Source organism: Enhydra lutris, unplaced genomic scaffold, assembly GCF_002288905.1.
Source record: "Enhydra lutris kenyoni isolate GAN:26980312 unplaced genomic scaffold, ASM228890v2 scaffoldscaffold3, whole genome shotgun sequence".
Classification (NCBI taxonomy): Eukaryota; Metazoa; Chordata; class Mammalia; order Carnivora; family Mustelidae; genus Enhydra; species Enhydra lutris.
The window spans coordinates 59,164,605-59,187,133 of NW_019154087.1; positions in this window are offsets into that span (position 1 = coordinate 59,164,605).

The following is a 22,529-nucleotide window of genomic DNA, read 5'->3' on the forward strand; positions in this document are numbered from 1 at the left end:
ACAAATCAATAAGAGAAGAGAGAAGAACCACATGGTCCTCTCAATTGATGGAGAAAAAAAAAAAAAAACATTTGACAAGATACAGCATCCATTCCTGAATAAAACGTTTCAAAGTATAGGGATAGAGGGAACATTCCTCAACTTCATAAAAGCTATCTATGAAAAATCCACAGCGAATAACATCCTCAATGGGGAAAAGCTGACAGCCTTCCCTTTGATATCAGAAACATGACAAGGATGTCCACTCTTGCCACTGTTAATCAACATAGTACTAGAAGTCCTAGCCACAGCAATCAGACAACAAAAAGAAATAAAAGGTATTCAAATTGGCAAAGATGTCAAACTCTCTCTCTTCACAGAGGACATGATACTTTATATAAAAAACCCAAAAGACTCCACCCCCAAACTACTAGAACTCATACAGCAATTTAGTAATGTGACAGGATACAAAATCAATGTACAGAAATCAGTTGCTTTCTTTTACACTAGCAGTGAGAACATAGAAAGGGAAATTAGAGAATCAATTCCATTTATTATAGCACCAAGAACCATAAGATAACTGGGAATAAACCTAACCTAAAAGGTAAAGGATCTGTACTCGAGAAACTACAGAACACTCATGAAAGAAATTGAAGAGGACACAAAAAGATGGAAAAACATCCCATGCTCATGGATCAGGATAATAAACATTGTTAAAATGTCTATGCTGGGGGTGCCTGCATGGCTCAGTGGGTTAAAGCCTCTGCCTTTGGCTCAGGTCATGATCTCAGGGTTCTGGGATCGAGCCCCGCATTGGGCTCTCTGCTCAGCAGGGAGCCTGCTTCCCCCACTCTCTCTGCCTACCTGTGATCTCTGTCAGTCAAATAAATTAATTAATTAAAATCTTTAAAAAAAATTTTTTTTTTAAAAATCATAAAAAAAATGTCTGTGCTGCCCAGAGCAATCTATACTTCCAATGCCATCCCAATCAAAATTCCTCCAGCATTTTTCAAAGAGCTGGAACAAACAATCCTAAAATTTGTATGGAACCAGAAGAGACCCCGAATTGCTAAGGAAATGTTGAAAAAGAAAACGAAGCTGAAGACATCACATTGCCTGATTTCAAGCTTTACTACAAAGCTGTGAACACCAAGACAGCATGGTACTGGCACAAAAACAGACACATAGACCAAAGGAACAGAGTAGAGAGTCCAGATATGGGCCCTCAACACTATGGTCAACTAATTTTTGACAAAGCAGGAAAAAATATACAGTGGAAAGACAGTTTCTTCAATAAATGGTGCTGGGAAAATTGGACAGCTATGTATAGAAGAATGAAACTGGACCTTTCTCTCAATCATACACAAAGATAAACTCGAAATGGATGAAAGACCACAATGTGAAGCAGAAATCTATCAAAATCCTAGAGGAAAACATAGGTAGTAACCTCTTCAACATTGGCCATAGCAACTTCTTCCAAGACACGCTTCCAAAGGCAAAAGAAACAAAAGTGAAAATGAACTTTTGGGACTTCATCAAGATTAAAAGCTTCTGCACAGCAAAGGAAGCAGTCAACAAAACAAAGTGGCAACCCACAGAATGGGAGAAGATATTCACAAATGACACTACAGACAAATGGCTGATATCCAAGATCTATAAAGAGATTCTCAAACTCAACACCCAAAAAACAGGTAGTCATGTCAAAAAATGGGCAGAAGACATAAATAGACACTACTCTAAAGAAGATATAGAAATGACTAACAGATCCATGAAAAAGTGTTCATCACTAGCAATCAGGGAAAGTCAAATCAAAACCACACTGAGATACCACCTTACACCAGTTAGAATGGCCAAAATCAGTTGGAGAGGATGTGGAAAAAGGGGGACCCTCTTACACTGTTGGTGGGAATGTAAGTTGGTGCAGCCACTTTGGAAAACAGTGTGGAGATTCCTCAAAAAATTAAAAATAGAGCTACCCAATGACCCGGCAATTGCACTACTGGGTATTTACCCCAAAGATACAGATGTAGTGAAAAGAAGGGCAATCTGTGCCCCAATGTTCATAGCAGCAATGACCACCACTGCCAAATTGTGGAAAGAGCTGAGATGCCCTTCAACAGATGAATGGATAGAGAAGATGTGGCCCATATATACAATGGAATGCAGCCATCAGAAAGGACGAATCCCCAACTTTTGAATCAACATGGATAGGACTGGAGGCAATTATGCTGAGTGAAATAAGCCAAGCAGAGAGAGTCAATTATCATACGGTTTCACTTGCTTATGGAGCATAAGGAATAACATGAAGGACATTGGGAGAAGGAAAGGAAAAGTAAATTGGGGGAAATTGGAGAGGGCAACAAACTGTAAGAGACTATGGACTCTGAGAAACAAAATGAGGGGTTTGGAAGGGAGGGGGTCGGGGGGATGGGTGAGCCTGGTGGTGGGTATTAAGTAGGACACATATTAATTACATGGAGCACTGGGTGTGGTGCATAATCAATGAATCTTGGAACACTGAAAAAAAAATTAAATTAAGTTGTTAAAAAAAAAAAGAACAAACTGATGGTCACCAGATGGGAGGTGGGTGAGTGGACGGAGGAAATAGATGATGGGGAATAAGGAGGACAGTTGTGTTGAGTACTTGGTGGTGTACAGAAATGTTGAATCACTACCTTGTACATCTGAAACTAATGTCACACTGTATGTTAACTAACTGAATTTAAATAAAAACTTAAAAAATTAAGTGTGATAAATTACTAAAGTCATTAGTGCATATTTAAATAGAGAACATAAGGAAATATGTACTTTGCCTCATGCAAAATATAGCAAAACCCAAAAATAATTTCCCAGGTAATATAAAGATGTAAAAATCTCTCTTGTATTTTTAAGGCATTTATATTTCCATACAAAGTTTGGTTTCTAACTCCTGTGGATTTAAGAAAGTCAAGAATCTTTGAAATACCAGGGTGGACTTTGAACTAAATCTATTCTCTGGCTCAAAGCATCAAACTGAAGTATCTCCAAGGAAGGTCTGCAGTGGAATCTACAATTAACCTACTTACAAGATCATTAATGTCATGCTATGATGAAATCTTTAAGCATATTATAGCTATTTTTAAAAAGTTTCTAAAATCATGCTATGGTTGCAGAAAGAGAAGTAAATTGAAATTCAATTTTCCTCTACTTTTAGAACTCTTTTAATTATCAGGTTGGAAACCTGCACCAATTGAATCCCCATTCATTAGGGATATGAATTTTCAGGACTCCCCTAAACTTAACATGTACAAATAAAACCTTTTTGCTGGGAAGCCCTTGGAAGTATTATTTCACAAATGGAAAATAACTGGGGCAATGTGAGTAGGCAATGTAAAAGTGGTAATTTTCAGGCAGATATTGTACTAACTCACCCTGCAGATTCTTGGATTTCATTTCCCCCCATCACCTGCAGAGTACATATGTTCCATGCAGCTCTCAGGAGCTGCTGAAGACTAGATTGACAGGGAGAGACAGGTGACCAGTCATGAAGGCAAAAGCTGATCACACACTTTGGCCATGAGTCTGCACTGATGTGGACTAGGTCGTGTTTCGCTAAGTGGAATAAAACACTACGTGAGACACTTTTGCATCTGATTCACAGCTTCTTTCCTTCACCAACCTTTTCTTTTTCAAACAGAATCTGATGAAAGACTGCTTCCAAAATGCATAAGGAAACCCTACGAGTCAATTTTTAAAAGTCAAGCAACTCTTGAGCTCATGGGTGGCTCAGTTGGTTAAGTGTCCAACTCTTGATTTCAGCTCAGATCTTGATCTCAGGGTCATGAGTTCAAGCCCCATTTTGGGCTTGATGTTGGGTGTGGAGCTACTTTAAGAAAAAAAATGCCAAGCAATCCAATTTAAGAAGCTGAGAAAAATATTTGAACAGTCACTTCACAAAAGAGTTTACCGAAGTGTGCAGTAAGAAAATGAAATCATCATTGAGAATACAAATTAAAGCCAGAAGTACATTCTGCTACAATCTCATCCAAATGACAAAAACAAATCTGGAAAGGATAAGGAGCAACCATATTTTTCAAGCAACATGCTTGATAAAACCATTTTGAAAATCTCCTTAACATTTTCTAATAAAGTTGAATATAATATATATCCTATCACCAAATGATTGCATTCTTAAATATATACCCAACAGTAATTAATATATACTTGAACCAAGAGACACATATAAGAATGTTTTTAGCAATGTTATTTACAACTCAAAACCAGAAACAACCAATATGCCCATCCAAAAAATACAAAATTTTACAGTGATAAATAAGTTGTTGAAATGTGCCACCACACTGATAAATTTCATGTGCATGGTGCTGACACAAAGACATCCAGACCCCAAATATATACTTTTTTCTTCTGCTTTATTGAGGTATAATTGACAAATAAAATTGTAATATATTTAAAGTATACAACATGATGATTTGATATACATTGTGAAATGACTCCAACAGTTGACTTACTGAACACATCTATCACCTCACATATTTACTTTTATGAGAACTCTTAAGTTCTACTTTTAGCCAATTGCAACTGTACAATACAGTATGATTAATTATAGTCACCATGTTATACATTAGATCCTCAGGCTTTATCTTATAATTAAAATTTTGCACCCTTTTACCAAACTCTTGCTATTTTCCTCACCCCTTAACCTCTGAAAACCGCCATTATACTCTCCTTGTTTCTATCAGTTTGACTTGTTTTTTTGGTTTGTTTATTTTTGATTCCACATGTAAGTGATACTGTGCAGTATTTGCCTTTCCTGTCTGCATTACTTCACCCGCTATAATTTTTTCTAGGTTCATCCACATTGTTGCTTATGGCAGGATTTTCTTCTTTTTTAAAGCTGGATAATATTCAATCATTCCATAATAATATTCCATATATATGTATATGGCTTTTATCTATCCATTCATCTGGTTGATGGAGACTTAGGTTGTTGCCATACCTTGGTTTTTGTGAATAATGCTGCAATGAACATAGGAGTATATGTCTTTGAGATCCTGGATTTTATTTCCTGGATATATAACTAGAGGTGGGATTGCTGGGTTATACGGTATTTCTATTTGTAATTTCTTGAGGAGCTTCCATATCATTTTCCATAGTGGCTGGAGCAGTTTTGTATCCCCACCAACAGTATACAAAGCTTCTCTTTTCTCTGTATTCTTACCAATGCTTGTTAATTGTTCTCTTTTTGATAACAGAGACAGGTGTGAAGTGATATATTTTTGTGATTCGATTTGCATTTCTGTGATGATCAGTGATGTTGAGCATCTTTTCATGTACTTACTGGCTGTTTGTATGTCTTCTTTGGAAAATGTCTTTTTTGGAATCATGTCTATTCAAAGTCCTTTGCCCTTTTTTGTGTGTTTTTCATTTTTTGTTGTTGTTTTGTTTTGAGAGAGAGAGAGAGAGCACATGCACACATACACAAGCATGGGGATGAGGGGAGCAAAGTGAGACAGAATTTCAAGCAGGGTACATGCCCAGTGCTGAGCTCAACATGGGACTCAATCGCACAACCCTGAGATTGTGTCCTGAGCTGAAATCAAGAGTCAGATGCTTAGCTGACTGAGCCACCCAAGAACCCCCTTTTGCCCATTTTTAATTGGATTATTTGGGGGATTTGCTACTATGTTGTATGAGTTTCTTATATATTTTGGCTATTAACTCCTTATCAGGTATGTGGTTTGTGAATATTTTCTTCTATTACACAGGATGCCTTTCCATTTTGTTGGTGGTTTTCTTTGCTGCGTGGAAGCTTTTTTAGTTTGATGCAGTCCCACTTGTTTATTTTTGCTTTTGTTGTCTTTGCTTTGGATGTCAAATCCAAAACTATCATTGCTAAAACCAATGTAAAAGAGCTTACCTTACACCTCTGTTTTTTCTAGAAGCTTTATGGTTTCAGGTCTTACATTCAAATCTTTAATCCATTTTGAGTTAATTTTTGTGTATGGTATAAGATAGGGGTTGGGGTGCCTGGGTGGCTCAGTCAGTTAAGCAACTGACTCTTCATTGTGGCTCAACTCTTGATCTCAAGGTCAGGAGGCCAAGCTCTAAGTCTAGCTCTGAGTTGGGGGTGGAGCCTGCTTAATATTCTCTCTCTCCCTCTGCCCCATCCCACCCCCACTCTCTCTCTCCCCCTTTTTTTTTTTTTTTTCTTAAAGATAGAGGTCTAGTTCTCTTCTTTTGCAAGTGGCTGTCCAGTTTTCCCATCACCATTTGGAGCCGATTCTTTTGCCATTATATATTCTTGGCACCTCTGTCAAAAGTTAATTGACCACATATGTGTAAATTTATTTCTGAATTTTCTATTCTATTCCATTGATCTATGTGTTTGTTTTTATGCCAGCACCATACTTTTTTTTTTTAAGATTTTATTTATTTATTTGAGAGAGAGACAGCGAGAGAGAGCATGAGCGAGGAGAAGGTCAGAGAGAGAAGCAGACACCCCGTGGAGCTGGGAGCCCGATGCAGGACTCAATCCCGGGACTCCAGGATCATGACCTGAGCGGAAGGCAGTCGTACAACCAACTGAGCCATCCAGGCGTCCCAGTACCATACTTTTTGATTACCATAGCTTTTTAATATAATTTGAATTCAAGAAATAAAATGTCTCCAACTTTGTTCTTCTTTCTCAGGATTACTTTGGCTATTCTGGGTCTTTTGTGGTTCTATACAAATTTTAAAATTGTTTATTCTAGTTCTGTGAAAAATGCCATTGATATTTTTATAGCGATTATACTGAATCTGTCAATTGCTTTGGATAATATAACATTTTAACAATATTAATTCTCCCAATCCATAAACACAGATTATCTGTTCATTTATTTGTGTCTTCTTCAATTTCTTGCATGATTTATAGTTTTCAGTGTAAAGATCTGTTACTTCCTTGGTTAAATTTATTGTTAGATATTTTATTCTCTTGATGCAATTGTGAATGGGATAAATTAGATTATTTTCTTAATTTCTCTTTCTCATACCTTGTTGTTAGTGAACAGAAATACAAATGATTTTTACATTTTGTATTTTGCAACTTTACTGAGTTTATTAGTTCTCACAGTTCTTTGGTAGAGTCTGCAGGGTTTTATATATGCATATAATATATGTAATATGTAATTTGCCAACAGACCATATAGTTCTTCACTTCTGATTTGGATGTATTTTATTTCTTTCTTTTTCCTAATTTCTCTGGTTATGACTTTTAAGTACTATGTTGAATAAACATGGTGAGAGTGGACATCCTTGTCTCATTCCTGATCTTAGAGGAAAACCTTTCAGCTTTTTACTGTAGAGTATATTAGCTCTGGGTTCTTCTTATATGCCCTTTATTATATCGAAGTACATTCCCTTCGTACCTCATTTGTTTAGATTTTCTGTCACAAAGGGATGTTGAATTTTGTCAAGTGCATTTGCTGCATCTATTGAGATGATCATTTGACTTTTATTCTTTATTTCATTTATGTGCTATATCACATTGATGAATTTGTGTATGTTGAGATATCCTTGTAACCCAAAAAAATCCTACTTTATCATGAAGTACAATCTTTTTTGTGTATTGTTAAGTTTGGTTTGTTACATTTGCATCTATGTTCATCAAGGATGTTAGTTTATAATTCTCTTTTCATGTAATATTTTTGTTTGGCTTTTGGCATTAGGGTAATGCTTGCCTTGAAAAATGAGTTTGAAGAACTCCTTCCTCCTCATTCTCTTCAATTTTGAGAGGAGTTTGTGATAATTGGTATTGAGTCTTCTTTAAATGTTTTGTAGAATTCACCAGTGAAGACCTCTGGCCCTGGGCCTTTGTTGTTGGGAGGTTTTTGATTAACTGATTCGATCTCCAGAGGGAGAGAGCAGGGTACATGCCCACCAGCTCTATTAGGCTCCTGGGGGATCCCAATCAGCTCCCACAAACAGGCTGATTACAAGGTGGAACCTCTCAAGCAGCAGATGAGAAAGTATGCAGTCAGATCTCTCCCAGGGAGGGGCTGGGAGATGGGCAGTTTTGCCTGTTTCCTCTGTGTTGATCATGGGGGTTGGGGCAGGGGGGTTGTAGAGCCACAGCAGGTGGTCAGGTGTCCATTTAACAACTCCTTGTTTGTTCTCTGAAGTTCTATGGGATTCCTAAATGAAAGCCTTGTCAGCTATCAGTAATCAGTGATTTGGGACTCATCTCTGGAGAGGCAGTTGTAAAAGTTGAGGTGCCAGATTGTGGAAAAGCTCCTTCTTGGGTGAGGCTGGTGACTTGGTTTTATTGTTGGAGCAAGAGACAACAAGAAGTGGAGAAGCACCCACCAACTCTTTGGAGTTCGGGGGAGATTCCCAGTTAGCATCTAGATGTGAGCTAATTAGAAACCTGACCTCAGCCAGCAACTGGTAAATATGTGGCCAAATACCTTCCAAGGAAAAATCCAGATATGGGTATTTTCCCAGCAACCTCTGTGCTGAGCTCAAGGAAGCAGCCACCAGAAGTATTTCAATGCTGATTTAACAGCAGATTCTTTAGTTGCTATAGTCCAATGGGACTTCTGAATGCAAGCCCACTAGCTTTCAGAGCTAGGTGATTTGGGGCACCCATCCCTCAGGTGGTAGCCTTGAAAGTTCAGGTGTTATATGTGGTGTCCAAACACTTTACTCCTCAGGGAGAAGCTGAGAGTTGGGGCTCACTATTGATTTTAAGGTGCTATGCCAGGGTAAGGGTCATGACAAGAGTATATCTCAGCCTATCTTACCCATTTTGGTATATTTTCTTAGATGTCCAATGTAGGAGTCAGGCAACTAGTTTCTGGATATCTCTCAGAGGGAATTAATATATGTGTAACTATTCAGTTTATCTGTGGGAGGAGGAAAACTCAGGAGTCTCCTATTTTGCCATTTTGTCGACATCCCCAAATAGTTTAAAATTCCATTTAAAAGCATTCAAGGATGTGCAAAACTCATTTTTGGTGAGAGACTGAAATAGTGGTTACCATTGGAGTTATTGACTGGAAGGGGCCCCCAGGAACACTTCTATGATGCTGAAAATGTTCTATATCCTTGGTGGTTACACGGGTATGTAATATGTAATATGCAATATTGTGTATGTAAAATTTATATATAAAATTAATCAATTTGGGTTGTCTGGGTGGCTCAGTGGGTTAGGCCTCTGCCTTCAGCTCAGGTCATGATCTCAGGGTCCTGGGATTGAGCCCCACATCAGGGTCTCTGCTCAGCAGGGAGCCTGCTTCCCCGCTCTCTCTCTCTGCCTGCCTCTCTGGCTATTTGTGATCTCTGTCTGTCAAATAAATAAACAAAATCTTAAAAAAAAATAATCAATTTGTACATTCAAAATTTGTTTTAAATACATATACATATATGTGTATACATATGCATATGCACATTATGCTTCAACCAAATATTCTGCATGTGTATTTCAGGCAAATTTTTGGGTGCTGTATATAGTACTTAGTAATGTAGCGAAGAATTTTAGGTGACTAGTCATTATTATCCTCTCTTCCAGTATGTGATGGGATGAATATTCTGAAATAACCCCTAATTATGAAGATAAGATCCTGAATAAATTAAAATTTTAAATAGACATACTTTTTAATTCTTTACTATTTCTGCACAAAGAAAGGAAAATATATTTTTAAAATAATTACAGAAAGCAAACAAGGAATTGTGACATAAACAAACAGCAATCAAGACCTCAAAGGAGCAACTGGCCACATTTGCCTAGGATATGTGGACAAATACTTGGATGTACATGTAAAATTCCTACATTAAACCAGGATCGTTAAAAAACCTAATATGGTCCCTGGTTGCTATCACTCAAGCTCACAAAGTAGCAAGTACAAATCATCTTAATAAAAAATTCCAACTTTAGACCCCCAGATCTGCCACAAATTGAAATAACTAAAATATGAGCTCACAATAAAAAATTACCAAATAGATAAGGAAAAGAAAAGCAGATGCAGAACAAAGAGTAGATCCTCTCAAAATCGTTTGATATTAAACTTATACACAAGTTCTACTCTGCCTACTCTAAAATGTGTAGAGAAAGAAATAAACTCAAGAAAATGAGAGATCTAAAAGTAAATAAAAAAATGACTTGGCTTATTTGAAAAAGAACCAGATTGCACTCTAGAAATGAAAAGTATAATCACTGAAATTTAAAAAAAAAATCAGTAGATTGGCCGAAAAACAAGTAAAACACAGCAAAAAGATAATTAGTGATCTAAAGATAGATCTGAAGAAATTACTTTACATGAAGAACAGAGAGAAAAAAAAATACAAAAGAGTATGTTTCTTAACTACTCTATTACATAGAGGAAGATGGGGCACCTGGGTGGCTCAGTAAGTTAAGTGTCTGCCTTCAGCTCAGGTCATGATCCCAGGGCCCTGGGATCAAGCCCTGAGCAGGGAGCCTGCTTCTCCCTTTCCCTCTGCCTGCCACTCTGCCTACTTGGGCTCACTCTCTCTCTCTCTTTCAAATAAATAAAATATTAAAAAGAGAGAAAACAAACAAACAAAAGAAACATAAAGGAAGATAGAGATTTTAAAAAGAATACATAGAGGGGTACCTAGCCAGCTCAGTTGGAAGAACATGCAACAGTTGATCTCAGGGTTGTGAGTTTGAGCCCCATGTTGTGGGTACAGATTACTTAATAAATAAGAATTTTTTTTTTAAAAAGTATATATACACATACATACTTAGAAGAGAGACAGATCCCAAGATTTAAGACTTTAAACATGCTTTTAAACATGAAGTTCTGGGGCGCCTGGGTGGCTCAGTGGGTTAAAGCCTCTGCCTTCAGCTCAGGTCATGATCCCGGAGTCCTAGGATCGAGCCCCACATCGGGCTCTCTGCTCAGCAGGGAGCCTGCTTCCCTTCCTCTCTCTCTGCCGGCCTCTCTGCCTACTTGTGGTCTCTCTCTCCGTCAAAAAAAAAAAAAAAAAAAAAAAAAAATCTTTAAACATGAAGTTCTTCCTTACCAGTGATCAGAGGTTAGTTTCAATGAAAAGTTAATTATCTGACTCTACCTTTGAAGTATTAGACACTAGCGATGGATTGAGTTTAACATTGCCAATATCCTTATAAAACAAGTCAGTGTCACCTGCACTGAAAACCTGTACTTCATAATATACTTTTCTGAATAACTCTTCTGGAGCCTTAGCCTCCAGATCTTCAAAACTCACCTTCACCTGCACATGTTTTTCATGCAATATTGTGTTTTGAAATGTGTGAGAGAGCCTGAACTAGCTGAAAAGGGTTTTAACATTTTCCCAGTCCCATCCCTGGATGATGTGACTGTAAATTTCTTTGGCCTTTACCCTCACCACAATGCTGTCACTACACTTTTTCATTACTGGTTATTTTACAAATTTACAAATTTAGCTGCTTTTCCATAGCTTTCTCACACATCATAGATGTTACTTTCTGGAGTGGCCTCAAGTACAGATTGGAGACTTTCCTCTCCCATTATCTGGATGCATCATATTGTTAATTTATTAACACTGAACTCACTGCCAACAGCCCTGTAACTCATGCCCGAAAGAGCTGATCTAACACATGTATTTTCTCTGTAAGGCACATCACAGCCTTCCCTCACTTAAAAACACCAGATAACACTTCAGCACTATGCTGGGGGTACATTCCAAACAGCAAACTCACCAACAAAAAGCATAAAAATGAGAAACACGTGGCATGAAATAGACTGCCAAAAGGATACTTATTTATAGTATGAGAGCTGAAACAAGAAGAGGGACTGCAGCCTGATTTGACCTCTGCTGGGACTGTGCTCATTAGGCCATTCAGATGTTTCCTTTCTTTGTGCATTTCCATCAATGACCACGAAAAGTACCAGGGCAACAAACATGTTTAGCAGGTAAGTGAATTTGCAAATGAAATCTGCAAAGAGTGAAGATACACTGCACCTCTTGCACTTTCTACTCATTTACTACGGAGGTGGCAAAAAGTGTACCTCGAAGTTCACAGCTTAAAACAACATGCCTTTATTCTATCACATTTCCATGGGTCAGAAATCTAATCACAGTATATCTTATCCGGGCCCTCTGCTCAGAACCTAACTAGACTGAAATAAAGATGTTACCTGGACCAGGCCTTTTTCTTGAAGTTCTGGGTACAATTCTGCTTGCAAGCTCATTCAGGTTGTTGGTAGAATTCATTTCCTTCCCATGCTTTCCGCATGGTCATCTCCATCTTCAAGCACCAACTGTACGCCAATCCCTCTCAGCCCTAATAAGCCCTCTAACTTAACTTTCTTCTAGCCAGAGAATGATCTCTACTTTTTAGGGTTCATAGGATTAGATTAGATTAAAACCACCTGGAGAATCCAGCCTAATTCCAGCCCTATTTCAAGGTTAGATGATTAATAACATTAAATAAATCAGCAAAGCCCCTTTTATCATGTGATGTAATGTATTGAGAGTAACGTCACCAGGGCAAAGTGCGGCCTACCACATAGTTTTTCAAAAATAGAGAACAAGGGGCGCCTGGGTGGCTCAGTGGGTTAAAGCCTCTGCCTTCAGCTGAGGTCATGGTCCCAGTGTCCTGGGATCGAGCCCCACATCGGGCTCTCTGCTCAGCAGGGAACCTGCCTCCTCCTCTCTCTCTCTGCCTGCCTCTCTGCCTACTTGTGATCTCTATCTGTCAAATAAATAAATAAAATCTTAAAAAAAAAATAAGAGAACAAGATACTAGACAGAAAGAGCCTGTAGGTTTGAAAGTTTGTACGACTTAAAACTATATGTTAAAGAGCTTTGGGGGGAATGTTAAGCTAGTAATTAACTTTAAACTTTATTAAGTTTAATATTAAATGTATAGATTATCATGTCAAATGTAAGTGATAAAAACAGTAAAAAAAAAAAAAAAAAAAGCATAAGCTGGGGCACCTGCGTGGCTCAGTCATTATGCATCTGCCTTCAGCTCAGGTCATGATCCCAGGCTCCTGGGATTGAGCCCTTCCTCGGGCTCCCTGCTCAAAGGGAAGCCTGTTTCTCCCTCTCCCACTCCCCCTGCTTGTGTTCCCTCTCTCTCTGTGTCTCTCTCTGTCAAATGGTTAAATAAAATCTTTAAAAAACAATAAAAAAATTAAAAATAGCATAAGAAAACACAAAAAAAATCAATTCTAACCTTCAAAAAAGTAAAAAAGAATCAAAACATCAGCGCTTTATAAAGTACAAAATAAGATTTTAGAGAAAAGTCACAATCACAGATTTACCAATTAAAAGAAACAGGATTGATAAGAAGAACAATACAGCCATATACTATTTTCAAAAGATAAACCTAAGAGCTAAGGTTACAGAAAATTTCAAAGTAAAGGACAGGAAAAGAAATTTCAGGCTAAGATAAAAACCTCTTCAGGGATAAATTTAAAAGCCTTTATTCACAAGGACTATGCAACTATCCTAAATGTGTATACACTAACAACATAACTACATATTTTACAAAGAAAAATAAGTGTTGCCAGGGTGAAACCAATAGATAAAACAATTCAATGTAAGAATTCAAGACAAATTTTTCTGCTACTGATAGTAAAAACAAAGTAACAAATATATGGCTTGAGGTGATACACAGACATTTGCCCCAAGTTATTTTAAACCGAAACATTGTATTCAAGGGAACATTTATAAAAATTGACCATGTACAGGATCACGAAGCAAGGTGAAACAGATATCAAAGAATTGATAGAATATATCTATGCAATTAAGAGACTCAATAGAAAAAAATAATTTAAAAATGTCATTAACCTAAAAGTTTAAAAACATGCCTTTATTATTTTTGTTTGTTTCAAGTTTTATTTAAATTCTAGTTAGTTAACGTATCGGCTAATACTGGTTTTTGGAGGAGAATTTAGTGCTTCATCGCTTACACATAAGTGCTCATCACAACAATGCTCTCCTTAATGCCGGTGACCCATTTAGCCCTTCCCCCCACCTCCTTCCATCAACCCTGCTTGTTCTCTGTAGTTAGTCATCAACAAAAAGAATGAAATCTTGCCATTCGCAATGACGTGGATGGAGTTAAAAATATGCCTTTAAATAAAAAATTGAAGACATCAAAGTAGAAATGAAAATGCATTTTAATTTCAGATATTCTCAGAAATATTTGCAAATCTCAGAAAATTAGAGTGGTGATGTCATTTTTATAAAGCTCAAAACCAAACCAAAACAACAACATATTGTGTAGAAAGCATAAGACTGCAAAAATTGAAAGAAAGAAAACCAAATACATAAAATAGCAGTTTCCTCTGTGGAGGTGGCAGGGTCAGTGAGAAACTCAAATAGTGTACCACTGGTGTACTATCAGCAGCTTTACAATTGGTGGTAACCTCAAGAATGTTTTATTGTTATGTTTCTTTCACAACTTAAATATTCATTATAAATATCTCCGTGGATCTGTTAAATAATACATAAAGTTAAAATGACCAAAAATATAAGAATAGATGTTATTTTTTGACAGAAATAAGCATTGAAACCTGCCATGTTTGCATTTAGCAGAATTTTAAAAGCTGTAACATGAGCTACAGAAACAAATGATAATGTGAAATGTTCTAAACAGTGTTGGGTTGCGAAGGGCTTTGGAGAGCAGCCTTTTCTGTCTCCTCCTCCAGAAACACAATCCAGTCTTCTTCCATGGCCTGTGTAAACACGCTACGGGAATTTTTCCATCTTGCAATTGTGCTGTTCAAAAGAAACACGGACAGGTTTGTATCTCACACTTATTCTTGTTTACCGGAGTTCCTATCTACTATATTCCTATGGTGTGGTGGGCTTTGTCAGGTAATCTAAGGCATTCCTCTTTGAGATTCCTGATCTTTTTTCCTCTCCCTTGAAAGCTTTGTGCGTGCACAATATCTCATAGCAGCTGCTACCAACATGGGACCCCACTCTCTTTCACCTTCACCCTAAGCTCTCCATTTATTGTTTTGTTTTTATCTGTTTTCTGGAATGATGCAGAAGTACTGTTTCCTTTTTACTCGAGGCACTAAGGAAAGTGTTTTGTGGCTTCCAGCAAAGCAGCTGACCTTCTGTGTTTACCAGTCTTCATTACATACCTTGGGAAAACCCAAGTTTTAAGTTTTAAGTTTAAGTTATCAGCAGTGGTGACGGGTGGGACTACCTGCGTGACTCTCCAGTTAGGACAATCATGAAAATACTGAGGCAGTGCTCAGTAGAGACCAAAGCTACCCCAAATACTACTTAGAGATCCCCCTTATACCACTCTGGGTTTTGTCAAAGCATTTGATTAAAATGGTTTCTGGTTTTCCTTACTCTCTCTCTCTTAACCTGAAAAGAAGGGAAAACTCATTTGAGTGAACTATAGACACACAGACACACACACACACACATAGACTCAGTATCAAATATGATTTCACAATTCATATTTGTACATAAAGTTTTTTAAAATACACATTATTTTTTAAAAATGTTTTATTTACCATGGATTTAGTGGCTTAATGTTCATTATCTCACAGCTTCTGTCAGGAGTCCAGGCCTGGCTTAACTAGGTCCTCACAGCTCATAGCCATTCTCTCCTCACAGCTATATTCATGACGGCCTCAGCTTCTCACTGGCTCTTTGCTGGAGACCACCTGCAGGTCCTGGAAGCCACTCCCAGCTCCCTCTCATGCGACTGGCCGTCATGGGCAGTCAAGACAAGGCTGTATGCTTTATCAACAGGAGATTCACAGTAGGTGAAGATGGAAATTTCATATACCATAAAATAATAATCACAGGAGTGTCATCCCATTATCTTTGTCCTATCGTATAACCTAGCCAAAAAGTGATATCCCATCACCACATTCTAATGGTAAGAAGCAAGTCATAGACTCCACCTGAACTCAAGGCGATAAAATTGCACAAAAGCTTGGCTACTTCAGTGGCAGGAGGTACCAGGAAGCAACCCTAGGATCTGTCTGCCACTCCACAGATATGTAGTGAAATACTACCTATTACAAAGGAGTTATATCATGTGTTTTGAAAATATTTTGTAAAAAACGATTGCCTATTCTTAGTCATCTAAGTGCAAATCAGAAAGTTACTATTATATTAAAAGCACAATATACGAAATAGTTATGCTTCCTTATTTTCCTTATATGCTTCCTTATTTGTTACTTATTTTCCCCTTTACCTTCCTTGGAAGAATGTGACCACAGTTTTTGTTATTTTCTTTGCCCCCCCCAAAAGATTCATTATAGCAAATGCTTTTTTATGTATCTCATTAAAAATACAATCTTCATAAGCTCGTATAATTGAAGTATAAATCAAATTTTAACTATCCCACTCTTATAAAATGTAAAAGTAGAGTCTTTTCAACAAATAAAATCTAATAAACAGAGAACAGAGGAGGCGCATCTGCCTTCTATTTTTTTTTCCCCGCATCCCTAAAAGTTTTTCCACTGCGTGTGTTATAATATGTTATTTGCAAAAGATAACCTCAAGTATTCACTCAGAGGTGAATCTGCCCACACATATGAAGAATGAATGGTACTTTTAAATTTTTCTTGTCCTTCTTACAAGTTTCAGGTCTGCATAATGGTTCTTTCCTGAATGTGATTTCCACTACAGAAAGAAAGACCATCAGATAACACATTGGAATATGCCTGACTTTTCTATATGAGTCTCCATGGGAGTACTTTTGCCTCACACAAAGAGGCAGACAAATATGACATACTTCGGCACTGTGTCCCTTTCATTGTTACAAGTTACTCCCTCCTGAAAAAGCGATACTTTGTAAATCAGATAAAAACTGAAGGTGTCACATATATATGGTTTTCACATAAACGTATATTCAGTAAATAGGGGTTATGGCTTATATACTGACTCCAGTGGTTTGAAAGACTAAACAGCTTTTTAAATTAGCCTTTCCAAGAAGTAGAATTGCTCTATTTAAGCAGCTAAACCTATGCCATCATTATAAGACGATTTCTCTCTTTTGTTTCCTCAGTTAAAACATGTCCTTAACACTGCTCAAATCCTAGGAAAGAAGGCTGAGAATTAATATTAAGATATTAACATAGGTGGAGGGGTAAATTTTTTCTGGTTGTCACTAGTTTTGAGTATATAAAATGGGAATAATAATAATAATGCTTCTTTTGTGGGGTAATTGTGAGGAATAAATACGTCATTACCTAGAAAGTAGTTGGACCAGTGTTCCTTGTATAGTAAGCACTCAGTAGTTGCTAATATTATTGTAAACAATGAATTTGAGGACTCAAATATTTTAAATATCACAAAATTCCAATTATAGAATCCTAAGGATAAGAACTGAAATGAAAATAGGAAGGGAATTTAAGTTGATTTGTGCAAGAGCAACTATAAACAGATTAAATTCTATCCATCATCTCTAGATTTTAATTTACTAATGTGGAATGCAAGGCAAAGAAAAATCCCTAGACCATTTCAAGGAAGAGAATATGTCCCAGGCCATGATCACAAACTGTTGAAACAGGGTTCTAGTCAATATAGTTGTAAATCAAAAGTAAGTATCTTTCGGTGCCTTGTGCTTTGTCAGGTGAAAACTCAAACCTATCACAGATAGATGTAGTTCCATCTTTCTGATGATTGTTAAAGGTGACAAGTGAAATGACTTCTGGCAGTTTCACTCCGATCCCTAGAGAGCAAGAGTCAAATTCAAGATACAAGCAGTAAAAGAATGTTGTATGAACATGATACGGGCTTGATGGATTGAAACTCAGTCCACTGGGACTAGAAGGAGAGAATAAAGCAAGTTCAAGTTCTATTAAATTGTCTACAGGGCTCAAAGATTATATTATTCAAGTGGGAAAAGTGATAGAGCATTGGCTCTTTATATCAAAAGTTCAGTTAATTTTTTTGATGTTGGGTACCTTAAGGTCTCCAGTCTTGCAGCAGTTGTGGCAACTGCTAACTGAATAATAGTCAACAACATTAAACAAACAAACAACATGAAATTTATTTTGTTTGCCCACCATTTGTGTGTGTGTGTGTGTGCGTGTTTGTGCAAATTTTACTTCTTAAGGGCCAGATTCCAAATTAAGAGTTTTCTGAGAAATTAAAAGACAAATGCTTTTGTTTGAAGGAGAGCACATTTCCTATGTAGATTTTTATTATTATTATTATTTAAGCAGCACAAATTAAACTGAGAAGAAAAACACAAGTCTTTTATTGTGGGGATTATTGTAATTTTATATATATGTGTATATTTCTAAGCTTATTTGGTACTTTAGTGTCTTCTCTTTTCACCATTAAAGGTTGTTTTTTGTTTGTTTGTTTTGCTGGGGTTTTTTTTTCCTTTTCGGAGGGGAGGGAGAAATTCAGATTGTGCACAGACCACATTGACATTCAGTAGAAGCTGCCCCAGTTATAAAGCTGACTTTTGAGAATATTCCATAAACAATTTCTGCAGATAAGCATCCATTCTCTCACTTGGAGGTCAACAACAAAGCTTTTTTGGTGCACATAATTGTCTATTCTTATGTTATTTCAGAGGAGAAACTGTTGTTCCAGTTTGATATTAGACTCTGCAGTCCAACCGCCTTTATTTTATAGGTCTGCCTCTATAGCTATTCTAACAGGCTTTAGGGAGCAGGGAAGAGGAGTAAACTGTACAACCAAGAGCCATTTACCACAGGTGAACATGTAATTAGTCCCTTGTTCAACAGGATTGACCCTCACAATGAATCTGCTGTAAAAATTTCCCTGTAATAAAAACTGCATTTGATAGTGTTCATTTTTGTTTCAGGAAAGTGCTTCAGAATATACACAACAGACATCTCTTGGGGATCAGAGGCAAACAGTCTACAGTGCAATAAATTACTGAGACATTGACATTTCTTTTATTAATTACAGTTTCTGGTTCTCAATCTGTATGTTAACCTTATGCAGTAAGCTACATAAGATAACTTTTCCTGTGTTTAGGCACTAAGAAAATGGTATTTAAAAGAGATGATAATTCTTAGCAGGACAAGTTTAAAGAATTAAAAAATACTATAATAAGATAGATAATGATCAAGTGCTTGATATATATACTCTTTGACTTCATTTTTCACACATATATTTTGTTAGTTGACAATAACAATACAACTTGTAAGATATCCATACTTAATTAATTATAATCAGCTATACATTTGACAATATAGATGTTGGAGATTAAGAGAAAGACTTCTGAAATTTGGCATCTCCTTGGTCGTTCTATTCGTCTGAGTCCTCTGAGAAACTGATCCCAAGATGATATTGTATGTGCAAATATTTGGGGCACCTGGGTGGTTCTGTCAGTTAAGCGTCCAACTCTTCATCTCAGCTCAGGTCTTGAACTCAGGTTTGTGAGTTCAAGCCCCACACTGGACTCCACGCTGGGCATAGAGGTTACTTAAAAAAAAAAAAAAAAGTGCAAATATTTCATCAGATAAAATGCCTATATGAGAGAAAATAGGGACAAAGCCAGTAAAAAACAGGAAAGCCATCAGACCATCATGCAAGTCTGACTCTGTTTGAAGGAAACTATTGAACACTAGACTATTGTGCATTCTGAGATCAGGATGGCAACGTCATGGTGGAGTCCCCATGCCAAGGTCTGCAGCCAGTTTTAGGATCTTAGGTAAATTACAGCCTTCTTGCTCAGTGCTTTCATTTATAGAATAAGCAAATTATCTGTTACCTGCTAAATATAATGGTATCTACACAGTTTCTTACATAATTTACAATTTTTACATAAAATTCTATGTTCAAGGGCGCCTGGGTGGCTCAGTGGGTTAGGCCTCTGCCTTCGTCTCAGGTCATGATCCCAGGGTCCTGGGATGGAGTCCTGCATCGGGCTCTCTGCTCAATAAGGAACCTGCTTTCCCCTCTCTCTCTGCTTACTTATGATCTCGCTCTCTGTCAAATAAATAAATAAAATCTTTTTTTAAAAATCCCAGGTTCTATTATACAATTAGCATAGAAAAAATGTAAAGGATCCTGCCCATAACCTCCATCTGCACCTGCTCCTGGGGCTTAAAGACAAAATTGGTGAGTAGTGTGCACCCCCTAGTGTCCTGATCCCCTCCCACAATGAGGTTTGTGTCTGGCTCACACTCGTGCTCCCTCACTTTACTATTTTTGAGTTTCCTACATTGTTCCTTATTTAAGGCACTCATTCATAGAGAAAAGTGGCCAGTTTTCAAATTTAACTTTTAAAAATGTGTCTTTATATGAAGTAAGGGTGCATGATGCTGAAGCTGAGGTAATTAAAAAAGAAGGTAGACATCTTCCTTATGGCAGATAGGTACAACAGGCAGCATATTTTATAAGAAGTTCCAAGATTTTAATACCCATAACCCAGTTACCTCATCCTCCCACCCCCTGCCCCTCTGAAAGCCGGGAGGGCACATGTTGTGATGAGCACTGGGTGTTACACACAACTAATGAGTCATTGAACACTGAACATATTTAAAGAAGAAGAAGAAGCGGGGGGGAGGGAAAGGGGGAGGGGAAGGGGGAGCAGGGGGAGGAAGAGAAGAAGAAGTTGTTCCAAGATTTTTTTGAGAAAACCCAGAACAGAAGCAATCATATCTTAAGAGCTAACAAGGGCCATGATAAGAATAACTTGACAGGGAGAGGATCACTGCCCTTTTAAGTGAACCTTCTGTAATCAAGATTCCTAAATGCAAGCATCCCAGTGTGTGAAGCCCGCAGTAGTTGGGCAGGTTCTCCCTCAACTAAACATAAAATTTGTTTCAGAAGAGAAGCTGGCCACAACAAGCAAAAGTACCAGGTTTTGTTTCTCTGTTTGATCACAGTCAAAGAAGCACAGCATGATGCAGAAGAAAGAATATGTATTGAGTTTTATTTCCAGGTCTTCTAAGGAAGCTCTCTGTTTTTGAGCAAGTCACGAAATGTTTCTGAGTCTTGGACATTTCAACTACAAAGTTAGAATGATAAAAGCTGTCTTATAAATAAGACATTCTATGAAAGGTCTGATAACAATAAAACTTTGAGCAGTTATAATGAGGCCTTCTAGCATCTCATTTCTGAAAAAATGAAAAAATATTTTCATTTTCACAAAAGAAAAAAATCCAGCTATTAGTCAATATCAGTAAGTAATAATATATTTTTCTTTTCCTTTCTTATAATCATTATTGTACATACATTTACTAGCAAATAGCACAAATTCAGGGCTACTGCTTCCTTGTTGAGAAAAGTGGTCAAAATATACTTGTGTGTCAGCAATTAAAAATCACCAAAATTAATTCATTTTCTGGAGTGTTTATAAGTCTACCTTTTTCATTTTTTTTTAAATTTTATTTATTTATTTGACAGAGAGAGGTCACAAGTAGGCAGAGAGGCCGGCAGAGAGAGAGGGGGAAGCAGGCTCCCCGCTGAACAGAGAGCCCGATGCGGGGCTCGATCCCAGGACCCTGAGATCATGACCTGAGCTGAAGGCAGAGGCTTAATCCACTGAGGCGCCCAGGCGCCCCTACCTTTTTCATTTTGAGCATTTTCTCTACCATTCATTCCTTCTTCAGTGCTCTATCTATAGCAATTCCACTTGACATTCTCAAGGCTTAAGGTAATGTTTTTTATTTGAAGACTGTCATTGACATAACACAGCTCTGGTGCCATCTGCCTTATGTGACAGATTTGCACTAAACAGTTTTATTGAGGTCTCATCTATCCCTGAACATACCATATATTATTTTCATCCAGGTGCACTTTAAAATGCCTAAGGTGGAGTATAAATATTTCTACTAGCTCATCAAGTTATATAAATGAGTTGAATCTTATGCTCAAACATGTCATGCACTAGAAACAGATGAGAAATTGAATGAAAACACACACATAACTTGGTATTTATAAAGATGAACAGATACATTGTCTAATAATTTTCTGTTTCTTTGCAAACATCTTTAGTATGATTGTGGCGTGCGTGCAGGTATGTCATCTGGCAGGTAGGGGACTATTTATTTGTTCTATGGAGGAAGCTTAAGTGTTTGAGTTTTGCCCTTTTATTCTTGTAACTGGAGCAAAAGTCCTTTACTGCCATCAACTGGAATAAACAAAATCAAAAAAAAAAAAAAAAAGAAAGAAAGAAAAATAATGGGAGAGTATTGTATTTAAATTCCAAGTTTGTTCATTCAGTATACATTTATCAAGTGACAATCAGCTGTGCACTGTCATAGAGCATGGAATACAGACAGATACAGAAAGAAAGGGAGAGATACAATCTCTGGGTATAAGAACTTGTGATCTTAAATACAAAATATATAAGCTACTATGTAGAAATAAATATATCTCATAATCCTGGTGAAACATTAACTGTAGAAGCCACGCTTTTACTGAATAACTTCCTTTTCTGGACCAATATATAAAGAGTATTTTTCAAAAATCTGACTACACATGGAAATGGAGCTGGAAAGAGCAAGAAGCAAATACAGAAGTAATCATGTATTATGAGAGAATTATTTTCTAGCTCTGATATGAGGTCCACAATTCACTTTTTTTCCTAATGTATAAAAAATTATAATTGTGGAAGACCCATA